This window comes from Prinia subflava, chromosome 6 (assembly GCF_021018805.1).
Source record: "Prinia subflava isolate CZ2003 ecotype Zambia chromosome 6, Cam_Psub_1.2, whole genome shotgun sequence".
NCBI classification, from domain to species: domain Eukaryota; kingdom Metazoa; phylum Chordata; class Aves; order Passeriformes; family Cisticolidae; genus Prinia; species Prinia subflava.
In genome coordinates this window covers 20493756-20515649 of record NC_086252.1, presented here as the reverse complement: position 1 = coordinate 20515649, position 21894 = coordinate 20493756, and the positions used below count along the sequence as shown (strand labels likewise).

At 40.8% G+C, this 21894-nt stretch overlaps 1 protein-coding gene across 3 annotated transcripts in view; it reads left to right on the top strand.

Annotated features, from left to right (window-relative positions):
- Positions 1 to 2072: 2072 nt before the first annotated feature.
- The window catches only part of B3GALT1 (beta-1,3-galactosyltransferase 1), a 180014-nt gene continuing 160192 nt past the window's right edge, over positions 2073 to 21894 (top strand). For 2 of the 3 annotated variants that reach the window (XM_063400571.1, XM_063400569.1), the window contains exon 1: positions 2073 to 2228. The gene's annotated coding sequence lies outside the window, so the exon portion shown is untranslated. Of the gene's footprint in view, positions 2229 to 3208; positions 3335 to 21894 lie in introns of all 3 variants that reach the window. The other variant, XM_063400570.1, reaches the window with a different exon arrangement.

Sequence of the window (21894 nt, the reverse complement as noted above, 5' to 3'; positions counted from 1 at the left end):
GCCACAAAAAAAAAAGTAAACTGTTGAAGAGTGTGATGTTAAGGGCACGACTTTCACATTGTTTAACAGTACCAGCAGTTCTGAACTCAGCACAGATGAGGGTACCTGCATCTGGTACAACTAAACAAGGAATTCTGTCTATAAATTGTATCTAACATTGGTATTAACAGTATTTCATTAAGAAATTAACAAACATTTACTTATGACCAGATTAACTTGATAGATTATCTGATTTTAGAACCCTTTCTTAATAGGCATGAAATACAATGGCAAACCACTAGGAATTAATAAATCTTTTGAATCAGCAAATAAAGCACAAAACTAGGCAAGGGGTTCTACTTGACAAGCAAATTCCCAAACAGTGGGTAAAGACCATCAATACTGAAAAGAACCCAGCAGTAAAATACACTTCTGAAAGGTTTTAAAGTGTTCCACCAGGCTTTTTCGACAGACTGGAAAAGAGGGAAGAGACATTTATTCTCAGTATAACTGAAATCTTATGAGACTAATAATTATTAGTTCTAGAAAGAGTAGTAATAATGCAGTTGAAGTTGCTGTGCTCCTCTCCTGCTGTAAATTCCCCCTTCCCCTGCTCCCCTGGATCGCTTGATGAGTTTCATTCCACCCTAATGTGAGGGGGTTATAACAGTGACTTTGTGAGCATTTGGAGTCCTTGGCCAGAAGTTCCATATTCAGGTTTATGATTTCTTCTCCCTCCTCTAACTTCCCCTCAAGAGCATTTTTATCTTTGCAACTACATTTTCCTACCTTTTTCTTTCTCCACGGGTTTGCAGCTCTAATTCTACACCTGAATTTAGTACGTTACCTTTTGGATATATCAGGTACTGCTTCCTTGCAACCTCCAAACCCAACTTTTGTCCAGCTCCAGACCTGCATTTCTTTAAGTGAGCACAGGTGAGCCCCGTTCATCACCACGGGCATCCAGGACCAAGCCCATACCCCTTTCCCCAGTGCCTTACACCAATAACCCTCCACGGTTCATCCCCAACCTTCCCTTCTCCAGGGCCTGTGGCACTCCACCAGACCCACACGGCTCTGCAGGACATCACCGTGGTTAGCGCGCAAGCGACCTCGTTCTACACAGAGTAACCACAATGTAAACCTATGGATGTACGCATAAACCAAAGTTAAACAGGCTCTTGGTCCACCAGCAAAAACCGCTACTACAGCTGAACCAGTTTAAACACAGGTGCGACACTGGGACAAGCGGGACGAGTTCTGGGGCCTTGCAAACTCGGCGCGAAGCCGGCAGCGCGGTGCCCGCCGTGGCGATGGAGGTCCCGCACCGCCCGCAGCGGGGCAGCCGCGGGGACGGGTCCTGTGCCCCCGAGGCGATGGAGGTCCCGCACCGCCCGCAGCGGGGCAGCCGCGGGGACGGGTCCTGTGCCCCCGAGGCGATGGAGGTCCCGCACCGGGGCAGCGCGGGGACGGGTCCTGTGCCCCCGAGGCGATGGAGGTCCCGCACCGCCCGCAGCGGGGCAGCCGCAGGGACGCGTCCTGTGCCCGCCGCGGCCGCGCCAAGGTCGGCGGCAGCCGGCAGCAGCCGCAGGGATGTTGGCGGCGGACACGGTTTCAGCTGAGCAGAATACCCCCGGACAAAATACATCTTCTTCTATTCAATTATACTTATTTTAAACAAAACGCCCTGGGGTAAAGCTCCATATTCCTATGCACGCGGGGAGTGGGCGGCACACGCTCCCCACCTGCACGGCCGGCCCTCAGCCCGCTCCCGTTTTCCAGAGCGGCTGGGGATGAGCAAGGTTGGCCCGGCCGCGCGCGTTACCATCACCGTTACCCTCTGCCGGGGCTGAAGCGCGTCCCGGAGAGCCCGCGGCGCTGCCCGGCGGGGACTCCGACCGAAGGACACCGAGCACCGTGCCCCGGCGGGGACACCGACCGCGGGCACGGGGGCAGCACGGCCCCGGCGAGGCTCCCGCCGCCCGGAAGCGGCGCTGCCGCGCGGAGGGGCTCCCATTGGCCCGTTGCCGCGACGCCGTCCCGCCCCCTCGGCGCGGCGCGGGCGCCCATTGGCTGCGGGCGGTGCCAGTCGGCGAGGGCGAGCTCCGCCGGTGCCCGCGCTGCGCTCCCGCGCGGCGCGCGCTCTGCCGGCTGGTGCGGCTGCGGGCGGAGCAGGGATGCGCCCCGGCTGCGGGAGCGCGGCGCGGAGCGGCGGCAGCCCGGGCGGCCGAGGGCGGCGAGCGCGGCCGGTAAGGTCCGGCCGGGGGAAGGCGGGTGTCCGTCATCGTGCGCATCCCTTGCGTCCGATGCTGAAGGGGCCGCCGGCAGCGCCGAGCAGCGGTGCCGGCGCGGGCGGAGCGGAGAGCGGGCGGGATGCCGGCGGCGCTGGGCCGCGGCGGGCAGGGGTCGCGGGCGGGCGCGGTCTCCCGCCGCCCCTTGCCCCGGCTTTCGGCGCGGCGATCCCCGGGCGGGACCGGCGGCGCGGTGGGAACTTCGTCCGTCCCCGCCCGGCTGGCGGCGGCCGGCGGCGCCTGCGGGTGCCGCGGCGAGGGGCGACATCAGCCCTCCAGGAGGGGCTGTGGCGCTGCCCCTCCGCTCCGCCGCCTCGGGAGGGCCGCCTCGGGGGGGCCGCCGAACCGTGCCGCCGAACGGTGGCCCCGGCATCGCCGTGCGGGGCCGTCGGGGGTGGTGGCTGGAAAGGCGGTGCCGCGGGTCCCGGCGACGGCGCTGCCCCGGCGCGGCCGTGCCCCGCTGGGCAGCGGCAGCGCGGACGCGGCCCGGGCCGGCGCTGGGGGCGATCCGCGCGTGTCGGGGGCGGCGGGCTGAACTTCGCTTCAGGGGAGGATTTCACTCACAGATGGTCCCGGACGCCCAGCGGGGAGAGTCACACAGCCCAAGGCGGCTGTGGCGGTGGTGTGGCCGCAGCCTGGATCTTGAAGTTGTTAACGCAGTTAGCTCTAAGAAAAGTTATTTTAAAGTAAGCGTATCGGTGACGGTTGATACATGACCACTGGCTATTGAGACGGAGGAATTAGAAAGATGAAATCCCGTTTATCCCTATGCACTCCTTTCCATTGTTCTTCAACCTACTGTACTTTTAGTGATAAAGACAATATTGGAAGGCTTGAAGTGTTGTCAAATCTTATTAATTTGGATAAAAACAGCCTTTAGATGCTCTTTAGAGATGTCGTTGTAAACATTAAGTATCTTGATTATATAACATTTCAAGGAATCTGCCAGGATGCTGCCAGACTTTGTGATGAAGAACTGATCTTCCAGTCATGGAAATAAAGAGGAGTTTGGACATTGATTCAGTAGGAAGCAGGACAGCATCCACAATTAACAGGAGAAAATAGTTTGTGTTGTCTGTTGGTTATTTTTCATCCCTTGGGTTGCGTATTTCAAACATTTAAACACTGTCTGCAGAAAATGCGAAGAGCATGTAGTTTGATTCTATGTTTTCTTTTTGGCTCCTCTGTACCTTTAAGCTTCCTCTTCTACTTTCTGGGAGTGTATTGATCTTGTTCACTCTTTCTTGATGGAGTATTCTGATTAGTTAGTTATAAGGACGTGTTCACTCACGTGATGCATAATGTGTTTTCAGAAATGTTTTAAATCATGATAGATGCAAGGGTGAATAACCAGTGCAAACACCACTGTAACACATACGTGCACTGCTTTGGGGAGCTGAAGCCCCTTTTTACAGCTGTGGGGAAGGCACAAGTAAGTGTAGATTTGAGGTGTGGAATTTAGAGCTGACACAGGCTGAATATTGTTCCCTCCCTGCATAGTTACCCACTAAATAACATTTTTGGCAGAATATAAATTGCTAAATGAATTTCAGTTCTTGCACATCTCTAATTCTCGATAGATCTATACAGGTTCAGCAAATGTCACATTGTCAAGCCAGTTCTTCAGAACCCTCATTTAGTTAACCTGATTCAGTGTCATCAGAGTGTTTTAGATTAATGTAGACAGCAATCCTCATTCAAGGATGTTGCACGTAGTCATGATGCAATGTCTTAGATGCTCTCAGTTTTGCTCGTCTGTCTCATAACATCACCCATGTTTTCCTTATGTCCTTTTTTTAGGAAAGAAAATCCCAAATTTTTGTGCTTGTTTTGTGGAAGAGAGCAGTGACATCTTTGTAGATTACAGGCTACAGGAAAACACTAAGCTTTCCCCCTACCCTTCCTTGTGAGTGACACCAAGTTTTAATTTAAAAACTTAGTTTGTGAATGTGTTATCTGTAGAACCTTCAGCACATGAGTAGACTTTGTGACAGTCATTTCAGTGGGGCACGTTCCCAAGAGAACATGCATGCAGGAGAATGTATGCCAGTGTATTTGCCACATAGCCAATTTTGTCTTAAATACCTTTTCTCCATGCTCCGTTCTGAGGAAACCTTTTCTAAAACATCAAAATATTTCAATGCTGTCATTTCAAAAAGGTGCTTGATTCAGTGTTTATTCATCTTTGTCTGTTAGTAAGTAATGAATTTTTTTGGAGCAGTGCTCATTCCACCACTGAAGTCAATATAAGTGTATTAAGTATTTACTTGTTAAAAATATTAATCAGCTGTATACTTATTAATATTCATAAGTATTATAATTACATAATGCTCATACCTAGTTAAAAGTTAGAGGAGAAAGCAGAAGTTTCAAAAATTTTTTGCTTGCTTTTCATGGTTTTCTTCTATATAAAAGACAATGAGTCCATCTGTATGCTTCCCAACACTCAAGAGATATGTTGAATTTTCCTAAGCTGCTTTTGTTGTAGTAATTTTTACAGTGTAGTTTCACTATACGTAACATAATAAGAAATCTGGACCTGAAGTAGTCAACTCTGTTGTGTTTTCCACCCTGGTGCTTCTTTAGTTATATAGATAGAGATGGATACTAAAATATTATTGATGTAATATGCCATCACTAGTAGGAAAATGATTTCTTTTGATACAGCTGTGGAAAACAAGTGGTGTGCTTTTTAAAACTAAGTCTGTTTTGGAAATAAGTACACATGTACGTTCAGTTGAACCAATGAAGAGTTGCAGAAGCTCATCGAAAAGATGAATGAATGATGTGTCTCCTAGTTGTATTAGATTATGCAAAAGGTACACTCATCTTTTTGGAAAAGCTAATGCTGTTTTTGAACTGCAGTTAAAATATGCATTCATAGCTGTTAGCTGTGTCTCCATCAAACACAGCAACTCTAAATGCTGCTGTATGGCTCTGCTGAACTCTACATATACACAAGTATAAAATGCCTCAGCATCCAAGTGTCCCCTTTGTTGCTTACCCACAGGCCTCATCTTCTCCTGAGAATGCCTTCAAAGGAACTTAGAAAAGATACTCTTAAACAGGAATTCAGCTCCCAGTGCTGAGAACACTTCAACAGAGGGAAAGAGGCAAAGATGGGCAGGTTGTTCTCTGACTGACAGACTGCAGATACAATGGTGGAAGAGATCAGCTTGCCCCAGCACAACCAGGAGAAAGAAAGGATGTACAAGTCTTGGGCCCGTTTGTGTCTACTGTTAATACAGAGATGAACAGAGATGTGATAAGGAATGAATTACAGATCTCAATTAGGAGACACCCCTCTTCTTCTGTCACTACCTAAAATGTAAAATTGCCAGGTATTGCATCTGTAGTGGGGAGTGGACACTTTTTAACCCTCCTGTGTTCTGATTTTTGTAGCAAATTCAATTCAAACTCCCAACTAGTGGGAATAATCTAGATATATGCAATAGTTACTCATCAAAACTCTAATTAGTATTCCCTTAAGGATTAAAATGTGTAATTTAATGCATATATAAGTGTATAATTTAATGTATCACTACAAATGTTTATGAAATACATAAGTATGCATTTTTTTTGCATCTGAAGAAGTTACCAAATACTGGTGAAGGAGCTAATGGTGAAGAGTGCAGTAAATGAAGAAAATGCTACATAACTGAAATCTTGTGAGAATACTGTTGAGCTACATTTATTCATTTCTGTGGAGTGTTGCCAGCGTACCTTTTCCCTTTGCAGGTGTTCTGTATTATCAGTAGTCTCAAAATATTGCAATTATAATATGCCTATGTTATGTATAAACAGTTTCTGTAGAGGAAGGCAGAAAGCACCTGATAGATACTGGCTTCTGCTCTCAATTTTTTAAGACTGCCATCTGAGTACCAGCAGGCTTTAATGCTCACTATCTTTTGAGGCTTACTTTAATAAAAATGTGAGTGACTTACATGGCTAACCTTGCTTCCCTTTGAGCGGTTCTGCAGCTCAGCTCTTTGAGGGGCTGATGTTTGTTTCTTTTGTCCCTCAGCAGGTGGCTACAGTTCCACTGAAATAGCTGATCTTGCTGTGGAACAGCATCTGTGGATTTTTAGGGTCACACTGCCTGAAGTAATGCAAATATTTCCTCCTGGGTCTGACCTTTATTTTTGTTTAAAGTTATAGTACTAATTTATTGCTTAGCATAGGACGTTGTGTTGGAATTTATACTGAAGGACTGCTGTACCCAGATCTGACCTTCATCTTTCACAGCTGCTAAGAAGCAGGGGTGTAACCTTTGAGGATTTTTCAGAGCTCAGTAGAAGATGCTAAAAGCAACTGAAGTGAAGAAAAGCTCTGCTGTGTCAGACCAGTGGACCTTCATACTCAGGGTTTGGTCTCTGACAGTGACATTAGGGGACACTGTTTGGGACCATACCCAAACCTAGCCATTTTATGAACCTATTCTCTTGTACTCTTCCTGAATACTTGTCATATTACAGATGATGGGTATATATCTGCTCAGTGTTTTTAGAGCCCATTTATGGACCTGCAAACCAAAAACTTGTCTTTTTCAAACTTGCTGATGCTTTACTATCTTCACAACTTCCTGGGACAGCAAGTTCCAGAAGATTACTATTCCCTTGGTAAAGAGGCACTTAGTTCTTTGTAAACTAATGTCGTGCTAGCTTTGTAAAAGGTCCCTTAGCTCTATTATGAAAGGATTTAGCAAGCAGCTTTACATTAGTTTATTTACCATCTTCATGATTTGATTGATCGTATCTTGCTTCAGTCTTCTTTTCTAACTAAAGAGCCCCTCAAGTCTCTTTTTCTAAGGCAGGCATTCTATGCTTTTGATATTTTGTTCTCTGACTAGTCTGACTGGAGTCTGTTCTTGAGATGCAGAGACCAGAAGTACCTGAGGTGTGGATGGACCAAGGTTGTATAAATGTGTTGTCTTTTTCTCAATGCCTTTCCTCATGATTCCCCATGTTTTGCTAGGGTTGCTGTTGTACATAAGGATCTGTCAATAATGACTGCTGGATTTTTTTTCTCCAGTCATTTGTCAGCATGGTGTGTATGTGAGTGAGATTATCTTCCATGAGATGGATTAGCCTACATATATCTGCACTGAAGCTCATTTGTCATCTTTTTGCCCACTCTGAGACCTGCACAGTGCTTCTGGAGCTCTTTGCCATCAAGGTGGCATTAGTTCTGTGCTCAAAGACAACTTCTTGATTTTGCCAACAGTATCATACCTTATGAGGTTTTTTGCATGTATGTCTGCAAGGAATAAAACTATTATGGGATATTAGACAAGGGGGTGTTGATTTAAACAAGATTTAAAAATAATTCGAATGTAACACAGGCTCTGGGTTTTTGATTTTTTTTTTTTCCTTTTTTTGCACCTCAGTAAACTCAGACAGTTAATGTGGTGTCCAGAAATCCAGACCAGATAAAACAGAAAGAAAACTCTAAAAAATGCCATTCATAGCACTTATTCCAACTGCAATGAACGGGGAAGTGAGAATGGTGGTATATGGTATTTGATCCATGTTGATTGCTGTTAAAAATATTTTTAATTAAAACCAAAAAAGCTTTTAAAAATATTGGAGTGCAAAGGGATATTTACTCAAATAGCTTTAATGCTTTCCTAGCCTCTCTATGGATTCAGTACACAACAGCCTTAACTCCAATGCTATCTAATTAATCATTTTTCATTTGTGAACTACATTTCATAGTAAGATGAAAATAATAGCTAAAGCTTTTGTTCTCCTCCCTCCCATTTGTCTTAGAGGTTGGGCTGGAAGCCCGCCAGATAGAAAGGGTCTCTTCGTGTTCTTTGGTCAGCGCCAGGCTAGTCATTCGACACCCAAAGCATGTCACTTAGAAAAGCTGCTGCATTGCCAGCAGCAGTGAGAGTGAGGTTTAAAGAAACAGCAGAAATGTATTATTAGTGTGCTGTGTTACAGCTTAGTGTTACTTGGTAATAAATGTGGTTTCACAGCAGGGCAAGTAACCCCCGCAGCATGTCTGTGATGATCCTGTTTTCCCTTCTCCCAGTCGCAGTAACATGCACCATCCTTCCTAACCTAACCTAACCTAACCTAACCTAACCTAACTACTTCAGCACATGGTCTGGCAGAAGACCACTCCTCTGCCCTGGCCACTGTCTTAAAAAGCCAAAACAAAACAGAAACCCACTTTCTGCCAGCTTGAATCTGCTTCACAGAGGACCTTATGAAGGCTGTGCAAGGGAGGACATAGAACTATGAAGGTAAATGCAAGAGGAGAGCAAGATGGCTGAAAAGCAGTTTAAAAATGCTGTTCTGTTTCTTGATTTATTGTTATTCAAGTACTTGGCAGAAGTACAGGACTGTTTTAGTAGTCAACCTATTGCTTAGTTAATTTTAAAATTTAGCTTAAAGAATTACATTTTACTTCCTTTGAAGAAAGGCCCCAGCTGCTCTACTACCCATTTAGGAGGTCATCTGCTGTGTAAATCTGCTTGTCTCAAAGACTGTTACCAACTGTAGTTGGTTGCAGCACTAGGATTCTTCTTTCATTTTGTTTTGCACTATATTACAGTTCACCAGAACAGCTTTTTCAAATTAACATGTATTCAAGTACATAACAAATATATTTCTACTACTTGATTTTTGTCATGGGTGGTTTAAAGTTATGTTCCTGATCTATTAAATGGATGCTGTTTTGCTGGAATTTGTAGCAACCAAAACAAAGCAGTTCGCCAAAGAAAAAGGTTTTGGTGTGCTTGAAACCCATGCAGAGCTACTTCATGACAAGCATGTCCATGTGTACAAGCAGCTGCAAAGTCAAACCAGTTTTCTGTTGGCTGATGCAGCTCAAAATTAGTTTGGGGTGGCACAGTGAACCCGTGGTAGCCTGCAGAGATGCCATGGATGGATATGAACACTGTCAGCCTGCACACTCTTTTTCCCCTGTACTTACAGGCCACAGCAATGACAATTGCTGAATCTCTGCTGAATACATTTGGCAGCAGAGAGTGAGCAGTGCCACATGTGCCGCTTATCTGCCTTAAACAGACGATCACTGTAAAAGTGGAACTTGTGTTCCATTGTTCAATTGTGACAATATCTTCTTGTGTTAAGATGTGCAATCATTCATCTAACATTTTTATAAGATACTTCAGAATCGTTAGACAAATTTTACTATGTTCTTCCCTAGAAAAAATATTCAGGTGTAGGTGTGATGGTACATGTAAGTGAAGCCACACTGTTGTGGGCATACAAAAATATTCTAACAAGTTAATTTCTTTTATGTATACTTTTAAAAAAGATACATTAAATCTCAGTAATTCATAAGGTCTGTTAGGCAGCTAGTAAGAGTGGTATTAGTACAGTAATAGCATTGTACTATAAAAATCTATTATATTAACGCTTGCTTAAAGCTTTCAGCATTTCCAAGATTTTTCCATGTAGAAAAATAATACATTTAACTTGGATTTCATATGTTGTGGTAAAGCCACTGGTTTTTCTTTTTGCCAAGCTTTTGAGTATGCTAGATTTTTGTTAAATGACCACATTTATGCACCTTAGCTGAAATATAGTCATAAACCAAATTCTGTTATATGTAGTTTATACTGTATTTGCTTAAAATAAGCTAGGCAGTAACAGAGCACTGCTAAAAGTTGGCTAAAAGATTCAAATATATGATGTTTTCATCACAAGAATTAAACTTCAAATGAAAGTTTCTCACCAAGTTTGAGTCTGATGTCTCTATTCTACTTGCTCGGGATTCACCTCTACCTAATCAGTTTGTTAAAGAGCACGTTACTTCTTCTGCTCTGAAATACTTTTACACAGATATTTTGCTGCGTTGTAGCTAAGGTGAAAAAATGTTTTGTAAACCCTGAAGAGACTGGCCTCTTGCTGTAGATTTTCATGTGCAGATTTCAGATTACTGTACAGAGTCAAGCATTCCCATTGATTAATCAGGCATTGAAATGGGCCAGAAAAGTCTGGAACAGAATTTGAGCATTGAGTCTGCTACTGATTTTGTAAGTTGGATCATATTAAACATTTCACTTGGAAGACATACTGCTACGGGGAAAAAGTTCTTTTATCCATGTATCCTATCTAGTTCATGAAATTAGAAGTCCATAGGAGTAGAATTCAACACATTATGTCCTAGTTACAAGTGAGGAAGAGATACCGAATACCATTTTATGGGTATCTTATTCTGAATATTTCTCAGGAGAAAATGAAAATTCTTGATAGGTGTGTCCATGAACATGAAGGCATCAAACAAAATACGAGTTAAACTAAGAACTAATTTGTGGAAGTTCTGTACTGTTTATTCATAATACTAATTCTTTGTCTTTAAGATTTGGTATTTATCTCAGCTGAAGTCTCCTACAAACTGATTTTGGTACTGCAGTTCATATTCTAAAATTGATCTTTATCATCTGACACAATGACAGCTTTAATCTTATGAAAAATCATGACAAAAGTAGGTAGCAAGAGAATTTAGTAGTATGAGCAGAAAAGCTCACCTGCAGGTTTTGGGAGAGGGAAGTCATCATAGCAGCAGATGTCCACTTGCAGACTTTTTTTCATTTCAGTTTTCTGAAAAAAAATGCATTAATTCTTTTAAGAATGTCAAATATAAAATGACACTGCAAAACAGCTCAATAAAAATTCACAGAAAAACTAAGTCAAAAGTACTAGGCTTTCCTCTGAAGGTCTTACACTTGTACTGGGTATCAGGCTATGCATCAAGTCATAGTAAAATGTGTAAATGAATGTGGATGATGCAGCAGAAGTGGTGGATCATACAACAAACAATCTGTCACAGTAGGTTTTGTTTGCCCTGCAAGGACTTGTCAGAAAAGACAGCCCACCTGGAGATGGAAAACTTCCCTGAGCCTCTGCCTGCTGTTGCATTTTGTCAGTGGCTTTTGACTGAGGCATCTGACTTGCTGGCTGGGTTATTGCAGATCACTCTGGCTGGCTGTCATGGGACCACAGGTCCACTTAGAGGCAGGCAGCAAGGCACAAGAGTTTGAAGCTTGGCCAGATTTTTAAAAATTTTATAAAATTTCGTATAGCTTTAAATGATACATTACTTTATTAACCCCAAAGTCTGGGGAAGTCATGTATTGGTTAATGTATCCCAGCTGAGGTCACTAGGAAATTATCTCCATCATAATTTGAAAATGGTGAAAAAGGAAAATTTCTGTATAACCGATAAAAGTAAGCAACCTACAAGTGCTAATCAATCTTGTCTTTAGTAAACTATGTCCCTGTTTTCTGAGTGGTCACTCAGCCAAGTTACTGCATGCTTTCCTTTCAGTGCTAGGGATGGCTTTGAGGTGATTGCTCTGTAGTGAGACTTCTAGCATGAGCAAACAAGTCAGTTACATCTGAATTCCTGTGCACTTTGTACAGTGTCAGTGAAATGAAAACTCAGACCTGTTGCAATTTTTATGTAAGACCTTTTGGGCTCAGGTGGTTTTGACTGCTTGTGACCTGATATTTTGGAAGTATTTAGAATTCCTGTTAATGCAGTTCTTTCTATCAAGATCCCAGTAAAGGTTCTGTCTGTTTTTTCCAACAGTTGTAGATCTACCAAAAATTAAAATTAAATTTTTAAAATTAAGGGGGTTTTCCCATCTTTCAAACTAAAAATTTTTATGTTATTGGGGCCAAGGTTCCAGTTGCACAATGTGCAGTTGTTTGAAAGTAATTTTTAGTCATGGTTTTAACAACATGCCTTCAAGCAGCTGTATTAAAAATACTACCTGATTTTACATTTTAAAAAGCGTTTTGTACTTCTCCTATAGACAAAGCATGTGTGTCAGGTAGAACAAAGCAATTACTTAATTGTATGTTGGAACATCCTCTGAATAAGAGTATGATGATTAATAGCAGAAATCAGTTTTGGCATCAGTTCCAGTACAAATGCTTTTAGTAAAGGAGCAGTCTTTGAGACTGAGTTACCTGTACAACGTGTTAGGAAGATTGTACACAGTGCAGCACACTCGTGGTGTCAGCTCTGGCTGCTGGGTTCCCTGCTGCTGGGAGCACCACAGCACCACTGGCTGGCGTGGTGGATCTGCTTCAGTCACATTAGGACATGGCATGGCCAGAACTAGTTGGTCCCAGCCACTAGGGAGCAACTGGGAGAGCGCGATGAGATCTGCTGGGTCGGGAAGGATTTTTAGGCGCAGGGACATACGTGGGGACCTGGTGGCACCTATGCTTGCCTGGGTGGGTGAAGTTCAAGGACACTCCAGCTTGGTCCCCTGGCTGAGCCTTTGCCAGTGGCACCACAGTTGTGTGAGGACACTACAGACTCAAGTGGCTGTTAACTGGCTTTGTGCCAGCCTGCTCCTCTTGAAGAACCTCGCATGCTCCAGAGCCTGGCCTAGCAGTTCCAAAGTGATGATAAAAATGCTGATCTGAACTTTAGTTTCAGTATTTTTCAGTTCAAAAATAATCTAAATATGCTGTATATATGTGTTTATGCATGCCTAAATTGTTAATCTGTTATATTGTCCTGTATTACCTCAGAATTCTGTAATTGCTTCCATTTTGTACGTGTTCTTATGTGCCAGGATTTCATAACTCACTGGGTGACATTTTTGTGTGATCTGTCAAAAAGGGCATGATATTAATAACGGTATCTCTTCTCTGTTATCTGATAGACTATTTAAATGGAGGAAAATAAAGCAATTTGTTTGACTTTGATATATTTTTGTTGGTAAAAAAGAACACGTTGATCTTTTGAAGATGATGACCATGAGTTTGTAAATATGTATCATATGTGAAACCATAAAGATTGTTGTAATCTTAGCTTCTTTTGCTATTTAGTAGCTAGATAAGAATGTTAATGTTAGATGTAGAAGTACCAGGTTAACTCATGGGATATTACAATTTTTGAGTTGTTTTCTGTCTCAGAAGAGAAAGACCTGTAGTATTTTAGCAGTTCTAATAGGTGGTAGTATGAAAGATAACTAAAAGAGCCATGGAGATTACATGAATTTAGAAAACTCATTAAGAAAATAATGAAACCCAGATAGGTTGAATTGCAGAATTAAAACTGGAAGACTGTTTCTTTCATTAATTAGTAAAACTTAGGCTAGAAGTTTTTCAGTGAAATGCAATGACAAGCTTAAAGACAAATAGATTTTCTGACTCTGTAAGTAGTACAGCTATATGGTAATGAAAATGCAAGAGGTGTTCCCTGTGAAACACCACACTAATATTTCATGTATAACCAATATGGAAGTGATTAAATTGCTTAACAAGCAAATGTTGGTAGCATGGTAACAAGAAACATTACAAGCTAATATTGCCTCTACCTGAAGATGTATTGGTTTTGGTAATGAAATGTTGTAATAACCCTGCACACCTTCAGAGAAGAACCTCAACTATAGCTCTGGAGTTATTCTTCAAACAGTATAATTATTCTGCTTAAATAATGAACAGTTACAATAAACAGAACCATTAGAAAAAAAATGACCATATGAAATGTTAACAAATGCATAAAAGGTGAGCTAATATAAAAGTATGCAGATAGAAAGAAAATAGTTTTTCAAAAGTAAAAGTAGTTTGATTGCCAAGTGGGTTTCACATGAATGTCCTTACCCAATGCCCACTGGACTAGCTAAAAGTGATCTCTAGGACCTCAGTTAAATTCAGTCAGTCTTAAGTTCCTTCCCCTCTTCCATCAGAATGAAAAGCCAAGACTTCCCTGAATTTCAATGAATCCAGTTTTTAGGATTTAGCTAGCTTCAGTGTATTTAACAGCTTTCTCTAGAACACAGTGTTGCAAAGATTTATACTTTCCTTTTCCACAAAACTGTATCCTGGGGCTTCATCAGGATAGTATCTGTACTGGATTTGCTCTTTTAGTATTTGTTTACTGTCAGGAACACCTTGCTCAATTTATGCACTATATTTGTTCTGGAAATATATGGAGAGAGAAAAAAGTGAAAACTCTGAGTTTGGGTGAGAAGTTAAAGTTAGCAATATAGTTAATATGAAACTTGACATGCATTTTAAGGTTTTAAAGGAGATTTGAAATAAAATGGTATGCTCTGTAGCATAAGGATGGTTTGAGCATTGCTGGAAAGCTTGTATATTATTTTTTGGTTTTCTCTGAGTGTAAAGTTTGCAAAACTGTTTTTTATTTTTTCTCTTCGGATCCAGCTAGATTATCATACATAGGAATGCATGCACACCCATATGTTCTTTGTTCTTTTAAAATACGTCATCATTTGGGCCGTTTGCATAATCCAGTTATTTCTTGTTATGAGGAAGTTCAGAACTGAACTAAAAGCTGTTACCTACAGATTTTTGTGCCTGTTAGCTTAAAAGGGAAACAGTCTGCCCCCTCTTCTTGCCACATTATGTAGTGTGGTAAGACAGGTAGTTCTTTTAATTAGGTCATTAAGACATACATAGAAGACCTGACTTGGCAGACCTAAATTACATAAATGTCACAGAAAAGTCAATAGGACGTTTGTTCATGAAATGAGAATCTCGCTAAACAAAAAACTGGACTACTACTACTAAAACTTTGCATCAAGGTTGAATTCATAACACACCATCAGCTATATTGCATTGAACTCTCTGATGAAAATGCAGTTTGAACTCCAGTGTTTACTCAGTATGGGAGTGATGAATACATGGCTCTAATAGAAATGCCATTTTTTTGTGCAGGGTGGTTTACCCAGTGACTGAAGATGAGCACTTCAGTTCAGGAATTGGGCACGTCAGTTAGCACTGTTCGAACTAGGATTTATTTCAATGGCATTTTATTAAATATGTTCATTTCTGTATAGTATTTGACTTCAGGTGGTGGTGACACAGGGGTTCTTAGAAAATGCATTTCTGCTTCACCATGTGCGATGCTGTCCAGGGCCCCATTCTAGAGTCATATCAAAAACTGGCATAAACTAGTATGTGAAATTCATTTTCACTTTTTCAGGGTGTCAAGGAAGATGCATGAAGTGTAGTCACATAGCACATGCTTTGCTTTTTATCAGTCAAGAGAACAGGGTTGGTTGTTGTCCTGCTAAACTGAAAGGACAAATTTTGTTCCCTTCTGAGGTCTGTCAGTTCCCAAGACAGAATTTCCTGAAGGGAAAGGATAATGCTGTTCTGCTTTTGCTATTTTCCGTGGCTAGCTAACAGGTGCTGTTTGCTCTTCTGTCCTGGAACTGCACAGGGCTGCATGCCAGTGGAGGCTGATGTAGATCAGGACAAAACCAGCAAACCAGCCTCTGCCTAAATGTGCTAGCCTGAGTGGCCTCATAACATCACACTTGAAGGCTTGACTTCCACTGGGGAAGTTAACTATCTGCTATAACACTCTGTCCCTAGCAGAGGGGGGGAAATTCCTCAGTGTTGGTGGAGGGTTCTGTTCATTTGTGAAGTATTAATGAGCTGTTATGATTCTGGTATTACCTTTAAAATATTTTATGTTGTGTTAAAATGAAAAACAATGTCACAGCAGCCACATCTTACTCACGAGGTGTGATGCGTAAACATGAGGCTGGTTGTTTTTAAACAAGGACTGATTTCTGGCTTTCCTCAGATATTAACTAAGTTCACTTAAATAGATTTTGGATGACACAACAAGCAATAGTCTACTTAAAAGCTTACAGTTCTTTGAAAATACTTGAAATTCCATTCAGTATGTGAATGAAGCCCAACCAAAAGACTTCAGCGTTCCATGAAATAAATCCACGGTCTTCACTCTTGCCAGCATGTTGGGAGTTACATTTTCTATCTAAAATGGATTTCTAGCTCATGATTATAATTCTTGTATAAATGGTTAACTTTTAGTGGGAAGATATTTCTTGGTTTGGAAAAATACATTTTTTCCTTGATGCTAAAATCATTGAGGTGGAAGGTTTGCAAAAGAAACTTCAGTATCAGAACCCAGACGAGGCAAAAGGCTAAAAACACATCTTAAGGACCATTAGTCAGAACAATTTGAGGTGACAGTAGCCAAGATTGTTTTATATATGAAGTTCATCAGATAGAAAGTTGGTTTCTTTAGCTGGAAAGAATGCCTGAAGGGGTATATTTTTGCTGCAGTTGCTAGGGAGCAGCTTACACTGTATCTGTGGGATATAATGTGAGTCGTGTAAAATGCACTATGCTGGTAATTTACCTCAGAATGGTTAGAGCTGAATATTACATTCACAGAGCACATCTCATTGTACAAAAAATGAAGATGAGATGGATGTTCTTAGTAATGTTAGGTGACAGAGCCACTGTGGGGTACAAGGCACAGTACACATGTCAGTTGGCTGACAGGAGCATGTCAGTCCTACATGATCCTTAGGTGGGCCTATGATTAGGTGAGCAAAAAATTAATACATTGGCTGGATGGGAGGAGAGAACACTGCAGAGGAGTAGTAAAGCCTGTGTTTTCATGTATTTGACAGATCTTTGCAATGAACAAAGTCCTGAGAATCCTGAATAGTGTAGTTTTTTTTAAGACCAGCTCATTTGACTGGAAGTCTGTGCTACCAGTAGTATGTTGTTTAAGAAAAAGAGGATGGGTAAATCAGGGGGGATCTGAACTAGCCCTGCTCCAAAGTGAAAATGCTCCACTGCATTAGGAAAAAAAACTGCTTAGCTATGAAATGTCAACATCTGTAATATAAACCTCTGTAATTACTTGGTTATAGGATTTTTTAATTTTATTTCAGAATCTGTCCAATTGGAATTATTTTGGTTGAAAACACAGCTTTAACAGTTCAATATTATTAAAATTATAAATGCAGTACATAAATTATGCAGCTATAACACTGATTACTTGTTTTTATAGTATTGAGCATTTCCAAAAATTATCAAAATATTGCTATAGATTTCCATTTTAATATAATAGTTGAAATCTCACCAATATTTTTTCCTTACTTCATCAATACAGTGGTACTGTCTTTAAGTTAATTGCTTCACTCGTTTGAGCACTGGTGCAAATTTGTCTCACTTACTGTACAAAGAGATTGAGTGTGGTTTTGGCAGCAATTACTGCATTTGTTCAAAGTGAATTAGAAAATCAAAAATGTTAGGAATACTCTTTAATTAGATGATTAAAGAACCCAGCAAATAGTGTGATGTTCAGATATAAACAAAAGGCATTCTGTATTTTTTAGGCCATGGTAGAATTCAGACAGGATATGAGTTGTACTGTGCATTGAAAGTACCACAAAAGGATCTGCCATTCCTTGAAATACTGTATGCCATATATTTATAGTTTTCAAGCAATTTTATCTTTCCAAGCTCAGCTGCTTCACCTTGAAAGATGCTTTCAATAAGCAATCTCACAGTAAGCTGTCTGAAAACATGATGTTATTCCTAACAACAATTTGAAACCCATTGGGCTTGGCCTTCACAAAACTTTGTGAACAGATACTATCAAAAAGCGGCTGAAGTTAATGAAGTTATGTGCACCAGCTACACTAGCCAAAGATTAAAAAAACCCTTTCATAATCTCCTTTTGCAGATTATTGACTTCTCCAACCTTTTCTAAATATTAGAGGGCTTTTTTTTCCTTCTCTAATCAACCTTTAGGTATTTGACTCTTCCAACAGTTTAGCTCCTCTAAGTTTTTAGTAAAGATACAACTTCTTTTTCCCAAAGGAAAAAAAGTTTCTCCCTATGCACAGACCAGCCACTCATTCTGTGTAAGAGAGCCACAGACCTAGGTAAGGTCTTTCAATGACTATTAGACTAGGCAGGGACTGACCAATAAGCAATTTCCTTCAGCTTGCTTATCATGGCATCAACTTTTAAACCATGGTTGACTCCTGTTTCCAGCTCTAAGGATTGTGAGTCAGGCATGAATTAAGTTATGTTGCCAAGATCTCCTTAATGCAACTTTTAAATGTAAATAAAGTTGCAGGAGTTGCACTGCAAGTGAGATTTATTATGATAGTGTCCTTTGGGAGGTGTAATGGAGTCTCCTTCTCTGGAGATACTCAAAACCTCCCGGGATGTGATTCTGTGTAACCTGCTCTAAGTGATCCTGTTTGGCAGGGGGCTTTGACTGGATGGACCTTCCAACATCAACGATTCTGTGATTCTGCATTCCTCTGGGAATGAAGCTGAGAACTCTGATTTGGTTGGGTTTTTTTAAACAGATGAAAGTACCTAAATCAGTAACACTTCTTAATTTAGCAGTTGCTTTTAAAAGGCCAGTAAGAAGACTCACCAAGGAACTACATGATTGGTTGGTCTTGCAGATTCTGGAATGCTGAGCAGGCCTCACATGCTCCATGTGGGTTATGCTTGTTCAGTGCAAACTTGGCTCTGTTGTTTGTTGTCGGGGGTTTTTTAACTGCCAAGTAATCTTGAGGAAACTTGTGATCAGCCTTTCCTGGATGATAAATGATGGAAGTAAACAACTAAGAGCTCCTCCTCTGCTTTTCTGAAGTATGGGACCACTCAGATTGATGGCATCCAAAAAACAGCAGACTCATTTGCACTTCCCTACTCTCCAGCTGCTGTGTTTGGTATCATAAGATTTGGGGTTGGGATGGTGTGCCAGAATTACTTATTCCTTGATGAATGAGACTTTGATGAATAGGAGCAGGAGTTTTGTTCACCTTTTTCTAAATAGAATGTGAGGCTGTACAAGGATCTGTATAGGGGATCTCTTCTATACCTGCATTAGAAAATCCTAAAGATAAATGACAGATGGTTCTTTCCCTTTTCTAGAATAGAAAATTGCCATGGAATAATGAGAGCTTGTAGGGAAAAAAATAAAAAGGTATTTGTCAGTGTATGGTTTGTGCCTATGTGTCTGGCTCATTTTCCCCAAACATTACAAGGATTTTCTGTGGTCTAATCTGGTATGTTCTAGATGTTCAAAACAAAAAAAACAAAACAGAACAACTGTACTACATGTATATTTTGTAGTCTTTGTGAATCTGTTTAGATTCACGACCCCTGAAATAATAAAAAAAAGTGTATCTGAAAAAGATACACCTTTCTGATAATAGCAGTTTAATTAAGCATTGTTTTTCACCAAAATTGGTAATCCAGAAAATTACATATAATTTAAATTATAAATCACTGTTAACACCGATTAAAGTTAAGATTACTGCCTGCCACTTGCATCCTTTGTTCCACACCTGATGACAGAAGAGATTGATATGAAATACTGGTATGATGGTAAAGGCCACGTTGGCGTTGCTGCCAATCCTTTATTAACTCAAGTAGAAAACTTGGCAGGTGGAGTTGGGCTTCTGCCCCTTTGAGAAGGGCATCTTCCTTTGACAGAAGGACCTGTTTGAAACCACAAGTCAAGAAACAGGATTAATAGGTGTGAAAAGCACTTGTGTGCAGACCACAGCTAGCACGGAAAAGGTTAAGGCAAGATTCCGACAAACAATAAGGCAGAGAAATGAAGAAACAGCCATGTGGTTATGTGGCTGTTACTTTGTTTACTAGTGACCACACCTAAAACTAGTTGTCCTGTATAGAAAACTGAAGGAATTAGTCATTAGGTTATTTTGGAAACATTAAAAAAATCCTCAAACCCACAAACAAAAAACCAACAACAACAAGCAAAACCAAACCAAAAGAAACAAACAAAATGACCAAACTAAAAACCCAACAGGTTTTGTTGCTTTCTACCTCTGCATTTAACATGTAAATTATTTTAATGTAAGTTTTTTTATTTACTCCTGAACATTGGAATACTTTGTCTAACACAGGCATCGTCACACAAAGGGCAAGAAATAGCAGGTGACACCTGGATAAATGTCTAAATTCCACAGTACAATGATACGCATTCAGGGACTGTCTGGTGTGTCCAAACCAATTTTTTTGCACAGAATGTTAAGAGCCTAGTAGACAGAAACTTTAATGGCAATTCGTACCTATAAGAGCTAGAATAATGCAGGCAATAAATAATAAGAATGATCCTGTTCAAGCCAAAGGAGTACTTAGCCTGACTAATTTTAGCGGGGGGAAAAGGTTTCTACCATTTTCATAATTTTGTTCTTCATATGTATGTCCTGGGCTATCAATCAGCTTTCTTTAACTGAAGCCAGCTGGCAGGTGACACTGCAGTTTATCAACCACCAGTAAATAAAATGTTATGATCCAGAAAAATTCAATTCCCAAATCCCACCCCTAAAAATCAATAAAGCTTCTCCAGCCAAAGCATTTCTTCAGAGCATTCATTTTTAAAATACAGCATTTTTCGTCACCTTCCTTAAAAATAAAGATAAAATCTAAAACCAAATTAATATTAAAAGCGATGAAAACTGTGGTACTAGAAAAAAAAATCTCTTTTTAATTTTCATAAACATTAAACTTTTTCTGTTTGAGTTATCAAAGTTATTTAAAATTGGTAAGGATGAAAAGATTTAATATATAAGTGCTTAAAAACTAAAATCATGTTTGGAATTTTGGATACTTCTACTGTAACTTTACTCTGACTCTCTGAAGCTCCTGTTCCCAAGTTAAACATCACAAGACCAGCTACTCTGTTCTATAAGATTTTAAGGCATTAAAGTATATCATAATACACCTAAGTAATGTTGGTTTTATCAGTCAGTACCTAGCTGTGGTTTCGTTTGGAATTTCAAACTATAAAGAACTAATAAAATCCAACTCAATCTTCATTAGTTTTTGCATCTTTCCATTTAAATATTTTGATGCCCTGTCATTCAGGAGGTGGCAGAGAAGTATGACCAGTCCACTCCTGGAGGCACAGGGGTCTGTGTGCTTTCCATCTGAAGTCTAATAAGTTGCCAGATTGTGCAAACACCTTTTCCACCTTCCTTTGTATATCAAAGATGTATTTAAACTTTCCTAGTATTGTGTTGCATAAAATTAAACCACCTGGAATTCTTTGTGTCACCTTCAATTGCTACCAGTGACATCTGGATTCTTGGTCAAAAATGAGAAAAAAATATCTCCATGCAAAGATGAAATTTCAAGAAACCATCATTAAATAATGCCCAGAAGTAATCTCAGATCTATGTATTAAATTTGAGCCAATTCACTAAATTAAAAGCATTGGAATTATATTCATGTTATTTCTGACAGTTACATTTTCCTGGTTTGCACCAGAACACCAAGAAGGACATTATGTACTGGTAAATTTAGTAGCATCTTATTCAATAACTAGAAATACATTGAAGCTTACACTTCTAAGAAGCATTTACAAGGAGATAACTGCTAAAAATTCTGCTTAGTTTGTGGTACAGGCTATTTGGGATTTTTCAGTAAGGGAAAATACAGAAATATAAGAAAGTCAAGACAACCATTTTCCCAGTTGTTTTTGCTTATCTGGCAGTAGGATTTATTTTTCTCTCCTGAGTAAGGTTTTACAGTGGCTGGGAATAAAGTGCAGCATTTTTTGTGGCCCCACTCAGAAAGCCACCTTCAGTGCAGAGATAACCCAGCAGTGCCCTTTTGGCACCCGTGCAGTTGAGCAGTTTTGCCTCTCGCAGGTCCAGCAGGACTCCTGCAGCCTGTGCTGAGTGCCCGGCCCTGCTCGCGGAGCAGCGCAGACTCCTGTCCCCTGCTCACCTGCCCAGCACCACCTGCCTGCTAAACACACCACCAAATACACTGCCATCTCCAAGCCGGGTCTGGCACTCAGAGTCTTTGAATTGTCGTTGTGGTAGCTC